We start from the raw sequence: 12489 nt of genomic DNA, 5'->3' as shown, positions 1-12489 counted from the left end.
TTGTGGGAATTGTTAGAAACTTCAAGCATTTTTCTTATGACATAGACAATAATATGATTAAAGGAAATGAATGAATGAATTTATTTATTCTCTCTTGTAAATGATCTGTTCATGGAAGTTGCTGTCTTTAAGTGGAAAAGTAACTAACGGTATATTTTTGTAATTTATAACATTGTTCAATTAGAGCGAGCGATGTAATACTTCATCAATAGAGACGATAATTGGGGCAGCAGCTATGATCAACGCCAACAACCTTATTGGTAATTTGGCAGCGTCCCTCCGCTGCCTCTCATGACCATAAGTCCGGCCAAATATTCTTGTTAGCGGGTGCCAAGTCACGATCGCCTCATAAACTAGGCGAGCGTGCGGGGTGGCTGTAGGTTTTCCGTCGCTTGGCAACTTTTTGGCAACCGCATTAAAAATAATAATGCAATTGAAAGTATGACCTCATTTCGTTATGGTCGCGGAATATTCAATAACTTTATAATATCTAATATCCTAAAATAAAAGTTGACGAAAAATTTAAAAATATTCGAATTTTGTACAGTACCCGGCGATAGATATTGCACATCGACCTTTGGAAAGAGACAATCGGCTAATTTCGGCTTTGTAGAGCACCATCTCTGTCTCACACTACCTATGTGTACTTTTTGTCAGTCGTTGTATTTCGTGCAACAGAGATAACGCTCTACAAAGCCGAAATTAGGTAACTCTCTTTCCAAAGGTCGATAAACAATAATTATCTCCCGATACTGTAGTGTGTTTACGTCAATAGATGTCGCTGTCGGATAAGCATTAGATGTTTAGAACTTTCGTTTCTCATCTACGTCGGCCGGGTCAACCCGCGTCGATTCAAATCGCCGAGTAGTCCTGGCTCCACAAAACTTCACAACACTTCAGTACTATACACCTACATGGGTATAGTCCCTCGTGCGACCATTGTAATAAGAATGCGACCAACCAGAGTGAAGTTTTTAACTCACGGACCTCTCTTTCTGTAAGTATGATTTAGATGAAGCTGCACAAAACCAAAATGGCTAGTAGCATATCACACACATAGTAGTAGATCTCAACTTTATTTTGCATCCTGGTAATTTCAAACGTCGGGCCATGTTCGACGTTCTTGCTTGAATCTCCGAAAATTAAGACAAGCTTTATAAAAAAAACCATTTGCAGCCATTTGAAAACCGCCCGACCTCATACAACTTCAATAATGCTATTTGCGGATGATCACTTTTTTGATACACATCAGAGGGGGCGCTAGACTACCGGTCAATATTTGGCGCCCTAGGGCTATTTTGAATCGGAATTCTAAACTGGTATCAAGTAGCAGCACAATTCGAGATCCCCTTTCGGGAGCCCTGGCGCTAAATAACTCCACGGAATATTGACTAAGAGATGTCTCCTAAGTACTGAAACCAAACAGAATCAATAGTGGCACTAATTGGTGTAACATAACTCCTGAAGATGCCCCGTGGAGGGGTGAAACACGTGTTGAGTGATTTAACGGTGGTGTTTGTGTAATTCGCATTGTTTGCCGCATGCGTATGTATCAGCTGGCTGGCGGGCGGTGCACTTTGTTGCGCGACTACCTGTGCATGTGCGGAAGTGGCTAAATATTGGTCCTTTTCTTACTAAGGATGGACTTCCGCAAGGTAACGCCTGATTCCATTAAATATTTAACACTCTCATCGCCTTGTCCTCTCGAATCAGCTGAAATTGCAATTATCACTGCTATCAGCACAAAATAGAAAAAAAGGTTTTACTGTATACTTGCCTACATTGTAATCTAGATATAATTATTGGTTTCTCAGAAATCGTATTAGAAATGAGGAGAGTAATAGAAGAATTAAAGTATCAGATATAGACCTGAGAAGTATAAAGCTGTAGCGTGCACATCGCGCGCCACTCAAACACGCGTTGCCTAGCAACGAGCTCTTACCCACGTGACCGTCGATCCGGCGACAATGAAACTGATAAATGACAGATGGCGCCACAGTAGACGCAACAAAAGTTTGCATCGCGCTGTTGAGAGTCTCCGTGCTCATTATAAGTGCTAGCGGAGGTGCGGTCAACATTAACAAGAAGCTACCGAAGAACAAGAAGCTACCGAAGGACAAGAGGCTACCGAAGAATAAGAAGCTACAGAAGAACAAGAAGCTACAGTACTACGACCACTCCTACAAAGCTGTATTAGCAGTGGGTCTGCCACATGGCGAGTAAAACAGATGACCGCTGGAGCCTTATCCTACCAGCGAGCGCAGCGTTGGGCGTCCAATCATAAGGTAGACAGACAACCTTGTTAAATCAGAGAAGGCGTTTAACGTTGGAAGACATAGGCCTGCCCAAAAGATATCTATGGAATGATATACCATAATCGCAACGACTGGCAGGTGGATTGGCAATCGCAGTGTGGTATTATGGTACGCAGAGAACGCTGTTATTGAATAGGTCAATAAAAAAATTATTGGACAAAGTGCGAATAATATAATATTGTATCCTGGGAATCGAACTGCCGCTGTTCAAAAAAAGGGCATGTTTGTACGACCATATATACTCACGACATAAAACACACGGAAAGTGGATCATTTTGACAATTTTCTCACTGACCCTTATAAGGCAAATACAATAAATATTTGACACGCAGTGGGTCAACGCCGAGAAGGAGTAATAGACCTATTGAATTGTTTTGGCGTCGGGCCACACGGGGCGACATCTGTTATACATCGGCTCACATATATTGATATTGCTTTTGCGTTATCGCATCTGCGTGTTTGGTTAATGATAGAAATACACAAGTTAATTATTTTACAAATATATTATATTTATATATGTATAACATTTACAATTTCGACGAAACAACGATGAAAGCGACTATATTACAAACGAGCAAATTCAAATCGGAATTCTAATTTGAATTCGAACGCAATAATAATTTAAATTTTAAAAGTGCTTTAGTCGTAGTGGCCAATAATATTTTGCGTTATATAAACATTGGCATGTTAAAGAGAGCAGTGAGCTGGCCACGTGGCGCACATAATAGCCACTGGGGAATAGGGTTCTAGAAATGAAACCATGGTTCAACAAGAGCAATATATGAGTTCTAGTTAGGAGAGAGGATGGAAGAAGGCAGCATCGCCTTCCTCAAAGGCGACGATAAAGACGACTTTTATTTCTAGAATTAGTATTTTAGTAAGATATACCATAAGAAAGAATGAGACTCGATAGTAAATCAAAAAAGGTCGATCAAGATCCCAAGATAGTTATGAAAAAAACAAAATAGATTTAGTAAATAAGAAAATAAAACTAGAAATTGTTGTGTAATAAATTTAAAAAAGGTAGTTTTATTTTTCTTAAATAGCAACACTACTACCCGTTACTCTTTGTGACAACTTCCGATAAAAGGATTGAGAGTGGTGGGGTTGAAACAGCGTTTTGATTATTGAGTCGGAAGCACGGTCAATCGTTCGATAACCAACGAAGTGATAAGTTGTCTAGTGGAAACTATGCTAGTTGGCCTATATGAGTATTAGTAGTTACTATGTTGTGAATAGGAGTCTTTCTGATAGTTGAGTCAAAACTGTGATAATATAACAAACTATGATCTAGGAATACAGATGAGGTAAGCAAGGCGATGGACGGGAGACGATTTGAATGTGAAGAAAAATAGAGATAGAAAAAGGAAGAAAATTGTAATAAAAGAGATTGTGAAGGATGAAAGGAATAAATGAATAAAAAAATTACCCCAATTGTAACGTTCTTGCTCCACGCATGGCAATGAGTGAACGAATAGTCCTAGAAAAGAGGAGTCGTTAAAAAACCTTTTAAAGTGGAGAGTGGTACTATCGCCTCACTAATGGAAGATAAAGAGTGTTATCACATCTTTTTGAGGCATTGCTGAAATATTATAAAAGAGGTGATACGTAAAAATACAATGAAAATAAATTTAAAATAATAACAAAATAACAAATTGTTAATTATAATAAATAAAATATAGAAATAATATAAGAAATCTGTAAAAATGTCTAAAATGAAAATAAAAATTGAAATTGTAATTAATTAATTTATTTACTTTATTGGAGATAAACAGTAACAAAAGGCAGTAAGAAAGTACAAACTTAGAAATAAAAAAATATAAAATTAGTTACAATTGTTCCCTTATAACTATCTCACTAAGAACATTTAATGATTTAAAGTCAAACATTGACAAAATAAATAAAAACATTACTAAACAATACTGCATACCACACCGCAATAATTAAGAGTCCCAGCAAGCCGTCACGTTCCAATGAGGTTTAAATTGTTTTGTGTGTTCTCAATAATTTCGAACGAAATTGTCTTAAAAGGTTCGATAGAGCACGAGAATATATCAATATCACTAATATATGAATTGTGGAGGTCACACATCCTGTATAAGGGTGCACGTTTTCCGATATTTGTCTTAGCCGATGATAAAAAAATATACCAAAAGGGACTAAGGAATACAAGCGAGGCGTGAAATAAATGTCAATAAATGAAAAGAAAATGAAAGAGGAAGATTAAAAGAGGTTGTATAGAACGGAAGAGGAGAGTAACCTGGTCATTGCGACTAAACTTGCAATTACGCTGGACTTCGTCGATATATTTCGTTCGTTAAAATTGTTACTCTCAGCAAAAATTGTTCTAAATTTTAATTCCTTCACTACCCCGTTTTTATGTCTTTTATATCATCTAATTAATATAAAAATTGCATTAAAAATGTTAAAAAAATTCAAATTATCGTAACACTACATTTTCTAAAGTACATGATTAACATTTAAATGGTATCATTAGATAAAAATGCAATTAAAATTTGCTGCAAAGCCAACGTGAAAACTCTCTCGCATAATTGCACGTTCCCGGTATTAAATTCATTGCTTTAATTAGAACACATACCTTCTTCGTGAGCAAAGGGTTTTACCTTATATCCGCGCACTTTCCATTGTTATGCATACTAATGGCGTTTCTAACTGAAACCTTTTATAACTCCAACTGTTACTATGATTTATTCAACTTAAATTTATTATTTTAAATAAAACTTAAATTAATATCCTTAGGGTTTTTCTGCAGTAGTAGACGTCTTCTCAAATGATGTTGATGTTAAATATTTAATGGCGGTTGTGTGATTCGCGTTGTTCGCCACGCATTTATAAGCGGGCCGGCAGGCGGTGCATTTTATTGCACGATTACCACTGCATGTGCGAAAGTGGCTAAATATTGGTCCTTTTCTTACTGATGTTGATGTTTTATTTTAAAAGTTCCACAGACATTACCATCCGTGCTTTTATTTTTTTACATATAATATATCTGATTTCTTTTTCGCTTGCATTTCTGCATGTCACAGTGTTCACTAAATCTGAAATCTATTTTAACGACGCCCTGTCAATGTCTAGTTTTGAACGTTACGGTTCGTGCGACCACTTCCTTGTCTTTACTTTAAATTGCTATTATCAGGTTGTAAGCCACTATTTTTACGGTGATTGCCGTTTTTACCACACCGATAAACTTTGCGATCGCATCTTGAGTCTCGTCCGTGCAATACACGCACGTGTGTAACGTGATATTGCTACCGCTGCGTGATGAACACTGCTATACAGCCCGAGGGTGTCTGTTGTTCTTCGAACACAAATGACCACCTCGCTTTTGATCCCCTGAGTCACGTATAGTAAGCGTCCTTGTTTTTGTAACATCTTGGCTAATGAGAAGTTCTTTGTCGGAAAGTCAAAATGTTTGTAAGAAAAGGACCCATATTTAGCCACTTCCGCACATGCAGTCGTAGTCATGCAACAAAGTACACCGCCCGCCAGCCCGCTGATAAACGCGCATGCGGCAAACAATGCGAATTACATAACTACCACCGTTAAATTACGCAACACGTATTTCACCCCTCCACGGGGCATCTTCAAGAGTTATGTTACACTGATTAGTGCCAAACACAGAGAGATTTTACTATTTTGTATAAAATTCGTTGTTAATAATCGTTTCCAATTAAAGATTACTGGATTACTTAGGATCTTCGTATTCTTTAGATACCCGGACGACAGTTATCATCGGCAAAATTGAGAAACCAAATGGGGCGTGTATACTACTTTGATTAAATCCGCACCACTCTCAACATGAACGTGATGTGATATTGGTACTATCATATTCGCGATATCGAAAAATGGTAATGGTGTAGATAAAATTAGAAAGCCGTGTTTACATTGGACAGTTACAATAATCATCATGAAAACACATACGTGTTTTTTCTTAATTTTAAAATGATCATTTCACCTAATTGTCGAGAGATGCGGTTACAGTGGGTGCCAAATATTTATTACAATTTTCATAAAACAAATATAAGGTTGTACTAGAAACTATATTAATTAAATTTTAAGTGATAGAAAAGTATACGATGTAATATCGGCATGGAAATAGGCCATTACAATTACGCAAGATGTTATCTGAAAGTAGTTTGAGTTGGAATTTTTCGCCTGTACAAATTCAAAGCTACGACAAAAACAATCGAAGGCTCTGATCTCGTTATCTCAGGAACATCGTTATCAGAACGATTATTACCTTCATTGTTAAATGCTAAAGTTTCACCCCGTCCCGTTCGCTTTTGTTCCTTTTTTTTTATTTCTACTTCATTGCTTCCTTCGTTATTTTTAAAGAGTTCTGTATCGAATTCAATTAGTTTTATTTCGGCTCGTTTTTGTGCTCCGCTTTGTCCCGTGCGAAATCTTTTTTTTCTTTAACGGACCCTTCATTGCAGTTGTATGATAGTTAATGACGACATTTTATTATTGTATCTATCCATTGCTGTTTTTGTTCACATTCATTTCGATTATGTTTCACATATTTGTTTTGAAATTTCAACAGTCAGTGTCGGCCAAATCGATACTAGATCATATAGAAGAAAGACCACTTATTACTTATTTTTTATTCATCTATTAAAATTGCTGTCCACATAAAATCATTTATCTTCATGAAAAGAATGCAAGAATAACCAAGAGGATCCTTCAACTTAAAACAACAAGAGTTCCAAACGTAACCTGATCTGGGATTTTTCGTTATCACTCTTACAAATATACTTATACAGTAGTAAAGCAAATAATTTTCAAGTTTCATTATCACTTAAAAATCTTATATAATATAAAACGAAAAAAGTTGTGATGAAAATGAGAGAACATTTGATTGATGATAAGTGATGTGATCAGGTGAAAATGATGAACAATTAATTACAACGCCTAATAATGAAAAAGTTAGGTAGTGCTTTTCTAACCAGAACGCATTTGGAACATTTGTAGCTTTATTTAAAGTTAAAATAAAAGTTAAAGATGAGCGTAATCTGACACGATTTTCTATCAAATTGATTTTTAAGCCATTTTTTCACTTGACACACAAAAGTGACTACAATTGGTTCAAAGTGGAAAATAAACTGAATATCAGAATTGATATTTATTTGTTCTCATTGGATCAATGTATTGAACAAGTCATAGATAGAACTGTGTTCTAGATTTTTCTACGAGATCGAAAAGAAGAAATTAAAATAGCCCAACGGATTGGTAAGTGAAGGTGCCCATGGGACGGCCTCAAACGCTGAACACATGGACCTTACGCCTTGGAGAACAAAGACACGAAAGCGAAGCACAGGGCATCCACTCATTTGTTTTTATATTTAAAAACCTGTAACAGCTTCATATATTGTAAACGTGTCTTCACTACTCAAAGCTAATTAAAAAGCCTCGGATTATCACACACCTATATATATGTATATATATATATTTATAAATAAGTAGAAAGTACTTACAATTACGAGAAAAGTCATTACGATTTCCCGAGATTAGTGCTTAAGTCTTAACCAACATTTAGACAAATCAAAGAAAACGACGGTGTGACGAATTGTCGTAGATCTAAATATTTTTCTAATGAATTCAGGCGTTATTTTGCAAAAGTCCATCCTAAGTAAGAAAAGGACCAATATATAGCTACTTCCGCCAATGCAGCAGTAGTCGTGAAATAAAGTACACCGCCTGCAAGCCCGCTGGTAAATACGAATACGCTGATAAGTGCCAAACACAGAGTGACTCTGTGATTGGCACTAAACGGGTGTAGCATTCTTCCTGGGGATGCTCCGTGGAAGGGTGAAACACGTATTGTGTAGTTTGGCGGTGGTGGTTGTGTAATTCACATTGTTTGCCGCATGCGCATATTGGTCCTTTTCTTACTAAATATTTTTTATTTTATGTTGACCATGTTCTTCTTTATATCCTTAAGGTTTTAGAATGTGGATCACGTACTGACAAGCGCAGCATAGAACGAATAAGTTTTACGAATTTTTACCCCTAAAATACAGCCTTTACATGTTTTTGTTTATTTCTATCTAATATCGCAATACATCATTTATGTTACTTACTACCGTATCAAAGACTTTTGTGAAAGCGATCACAAAATAAAATCCAAATATTTATTTAACTAGTACGGGTTTGGAACCCTAAAATTTTATTTTAAATCCAAGGGTATGATGAAAGGGAATTCCCCTTAATTTTGTTTCTAGTTTCTCTAACGTGACTCTTCTTAAATTTCCCAAATCATGAGGTTGTATAAATGAAATCTCTATAATCGGTTCAAAGTGGAAAATAAAGTTAATAAATCATTATATCCTTGCATTATGATATTGTAAGACGTATTAAAATTTTGCTATTCAGAAATGCAGGCTCGATCAGAGGTATAAAACCAGGGTTAGATTTTTTTTTAATTTATTTGTTCTCATTGCCATGTGTGGGATAGGGACTTTATATTTCGAATTTAAATATGTTTTTTTGTTTTGCTCCATTTTTTACTTTCAAATTATTTCTCTCGCATTTTTAAAAAGCCAGGATTAAGTTAGACTTTGACCTAATGCAAAATCAAAAAAAAAAAACAATCTCTGTTCTTCAAAATTGTTTACACTATCTATATAAACGATATGATAATCAATCTTACCCTTAACGTACCCTTAAACTATAGTATGGACAGTTAATGCCAACGGAAAAATTCCTTACAAATAGATACACGGAATTATTCAAAAGGTTTTCCAGGGTACGTATAAATCTCCGGCTACAATCTCGGATTAACCTTGATACAGCCTTTTTACATGAACAATAAAACATTTTACGAGAACATTTTTAAATATCCATATTCATTTTGCATCATAAATATTTAATATTTACTGAAACAAGTGGAATAATATTAACGAGTAAAGAATATTACATAATAATATATGTAATATTCTTTACTCGTTATGTGTATACTATGTATATATATGAGTTTTAGCATGGATCTTAACTTTTGGTAAGTCACCACCTAACTGGTAGGTGGTAAGGTGGTAGGTTCTGTTAAATATATATATATATATATATATATGTATATATATATATATATATATATATATATATATATATATATATATATATGGTATTTAGTTATAAGTATAAAATCTATAAAGGAACGAAAATATAGCTCATTTTTCTAAAACTTTAGAGTCTGTATTCCTATTTCAAAATCGCCTTTTTTATGGCCCCCCTTTTCGAGGACCTCTCCTGCTTTCCCTTTCTTAGGTACACAGGGATGTTATGACAAAAATAATTTATTCACAGAATTCTATTATTTACATCTACATCTTTCTTCCATCGTAATGTCAGTTATTTTTTTTTATTTTATTCATCACATATTCTTTCATACTTTTTTATTATTTCTTAAATTCATAACTTACCTCACTTTCGTCGCCTTCCCCCACCGAATTTTAAAGCTTCTGTTATTTTACTTCCTTAAACGTTATGCATTTATTATAAATTTTACGTTTTTTATCTCTTTTTATTATCTTCATATTCTACTATACCACAGTTCTATACAGATTTATTTTATTTCCTTATCCCACCTATTAGTTCTTTTTCCAAATAACCTTGCTTTAAGTGAGTGCTTGTTTATATTAGATTATGACAGACCAATAGCTTCTGGCAATACAAAGTCTGCAAGGACATGATGGTGAACAATAATTAATTTTATTATACAAGCAGTACCTTACGCGCGTTGCTACCCCACTAGTTAAAAGTAATTTTGAAGGAAAGACATTTTAAGTAATTTTAAGTAGATTTATTAATAAAAAACAACTTAGAAACCTTCGCGGGTTCATGCACAACAACTTTGCTAAAGATCATAACATAATCTAATGTATAGTTTTCAATTTTATAAAGTACATACAGACAAATAATATTTTAAACACAAATTGTGCAGAGAAACTGCAACGGTTTCATAACTAGTGCGAAACTCCGGTCGCTAGAGTTTGAAATGAAAATTAAATATTTTATTTATATATACATACATACGCGTATATATATGCTTTTTAATATATCACAGTGCAATATTATTATAACAAATAAACAAGTTAATTTTTACTTACAATATATAGGCTGATTGCAATGATCTAAAGTTTTAAAAAGGTGAATGTATAGTCCACATTTTAGCAAATCATCCTGTATAAAGTACTTTGAAATATAATAATATATTTATATTGAAATGCAATAGACCGATAACTTCTGGTAGTACTAAATCTGCAAGGACAGGTAGTAAACAACAATTAATTTTTAAATGTAATAAACCGAATTTTTGAAACGAATTTTATAACCATACTAGCTGATCCCGCAAACATTGTTTTGCAAAAAAAATATTTTTAATTTTCAATTTAAAAATAAGGGTTGATCGTAGAGGGGTGAAAATTTAGGGTTGTATGTATTTTTTATGTTGTATCATAAAAAATAAAAACAAAAAATTTCGTCAAAAAAATAAAAAAAAATTTAAGGGTGAACAACCCTTATCACTTAGGGGTATGAAAAATAGATAGTAGCCGATTCTCAGACCTACTTAATACGCATATAAAATTTGGTAAAAATCGGTCAAGCCGTTTCAGAGGAGTTCAAGTTCGAACACCGTGACACGAGAATTTTATATATTAGATTATAATTATGATAATTCTTAAGTTTTATACGCTATTCAGCATTAAACAGATACATTACATAAATAACCAATCATTCTATATATGTGTAAGATATTCACAATTATATATTTAACTTTCTCTCATTGTTGTCACACACATACACACACACACATATATATATATATATATATATGTGTAACCTTCCTGATGTACGTCCTTTCACTCCTAAAGTATCTTTTTCTGTACCGTTCTATCTTCTTTTATATCCTGTCCTGTCTTTGAGCTTTTTATCCTGCTATATCCTGTTTCACATATTGTTAATACAGTCTAAACAAGACGCACAAGAACAGATAACATATCGTTTAATCTACAGTAATGTAATTTTTATGTATTCAGATTATAGTTAAGTGCGTCCTTAAATATATTATAGTGCGTAACCGTGTTTACAACGTAATCTTTATTGGGGGCGCTTTCAAGAGGCTGTTGTCACGAGTGTCACAAATATTGGTTGTTTTACGTTGTCATATATATGAAAGCTTGTCATCGTATAATGATGTACATGAAAATGATAGGCAAAGTAAGTTCAGTTTATTTTTATTATGTATATATGAATAATAAGAATAAGAAATATATATATATATATTAATTGGCATTAATATATAATGAAGACAACAATGTGAATTAATATAGATATTGATAGTTTAATGGAATCAGCCGTTATTTTGCGGAAGTCCATCCTTAGTAAGAAAAGGACCAATATTTAGCCACTTTTGCACATGCAGTGGTAGTCATTCTGTGTTTGGCACTAATCGGTGTAACATAACTCCTTAAGATGCTCCGTGGGGGTGAAACACGTGTTGAGTGATTTGACGGTGGCAGTTGTGTAATTCGCATTGTTTACCGCATGCGCATTCATCAGCGGGCTGGCGGGCGGTCTACTTTGTTGTACGACTACCACTGCATGTGCGGAAGTGGCGAAATATTGGTCATTTGCTTACTTAGGATGGACTTCCGCAAGGTAACGCCTGATTCCATTAAATAATATACATAAATCATGATCTTGAAGTGGTTTATCTCGGTGCAACCGTCCAACTCATGTACTATCTTTACCGTTCATAAACAATCATACACTAATATTGATTACCATTACGGTGTCGTAACTTTCAATCCAACCGCTGGCGTACTAAAACAGAAACGAATAACGAAGTTTTAATTGCAACCGGACCTATAGTTTACAAATAATACGAAGTAAGAGCATGACTGTATAGCGATAAGACAAATGCGGCGCCTCTTGTCTAGACTGGACGACCGCTGCGATTGCACTTTATATAGAATTCAACGAGTAACGTCATCAAAACATATTTCTGGTCAATTCCTCTAACTTTATGATTTTGTTTATTATAATATTTACTGTCCAAATCACATTATACGTGTATATATTGTTGTAGTTTTGATTGATGGTTTCTCGTGTATATTGAATGACTGTTTTTTTTTCTTTTTTATAAATTTTAATA

This window comes from Battus philenor, unplaced genomic scaffold, assembly GCF_028537555.1.
Source record: "Battus philenor isolate CCGP_79_NKW_IND1 unplaced genomic scaffold, ilBatPhil1.0.hap1 SCAF_24, whole genome shotgun sequence".
Classification (NCBI taxonomy): domain Eukaryota; kingdom Metazoa; phylum Arthropoda; class Insecta; order Lepidoptera; family Papilionidae; genus Battus; species Battus philenor.
The sequence above is the reverse complement of the archived record's forward strand: the minus strand, read 5'-3'. Positions refer to the sequence as shown.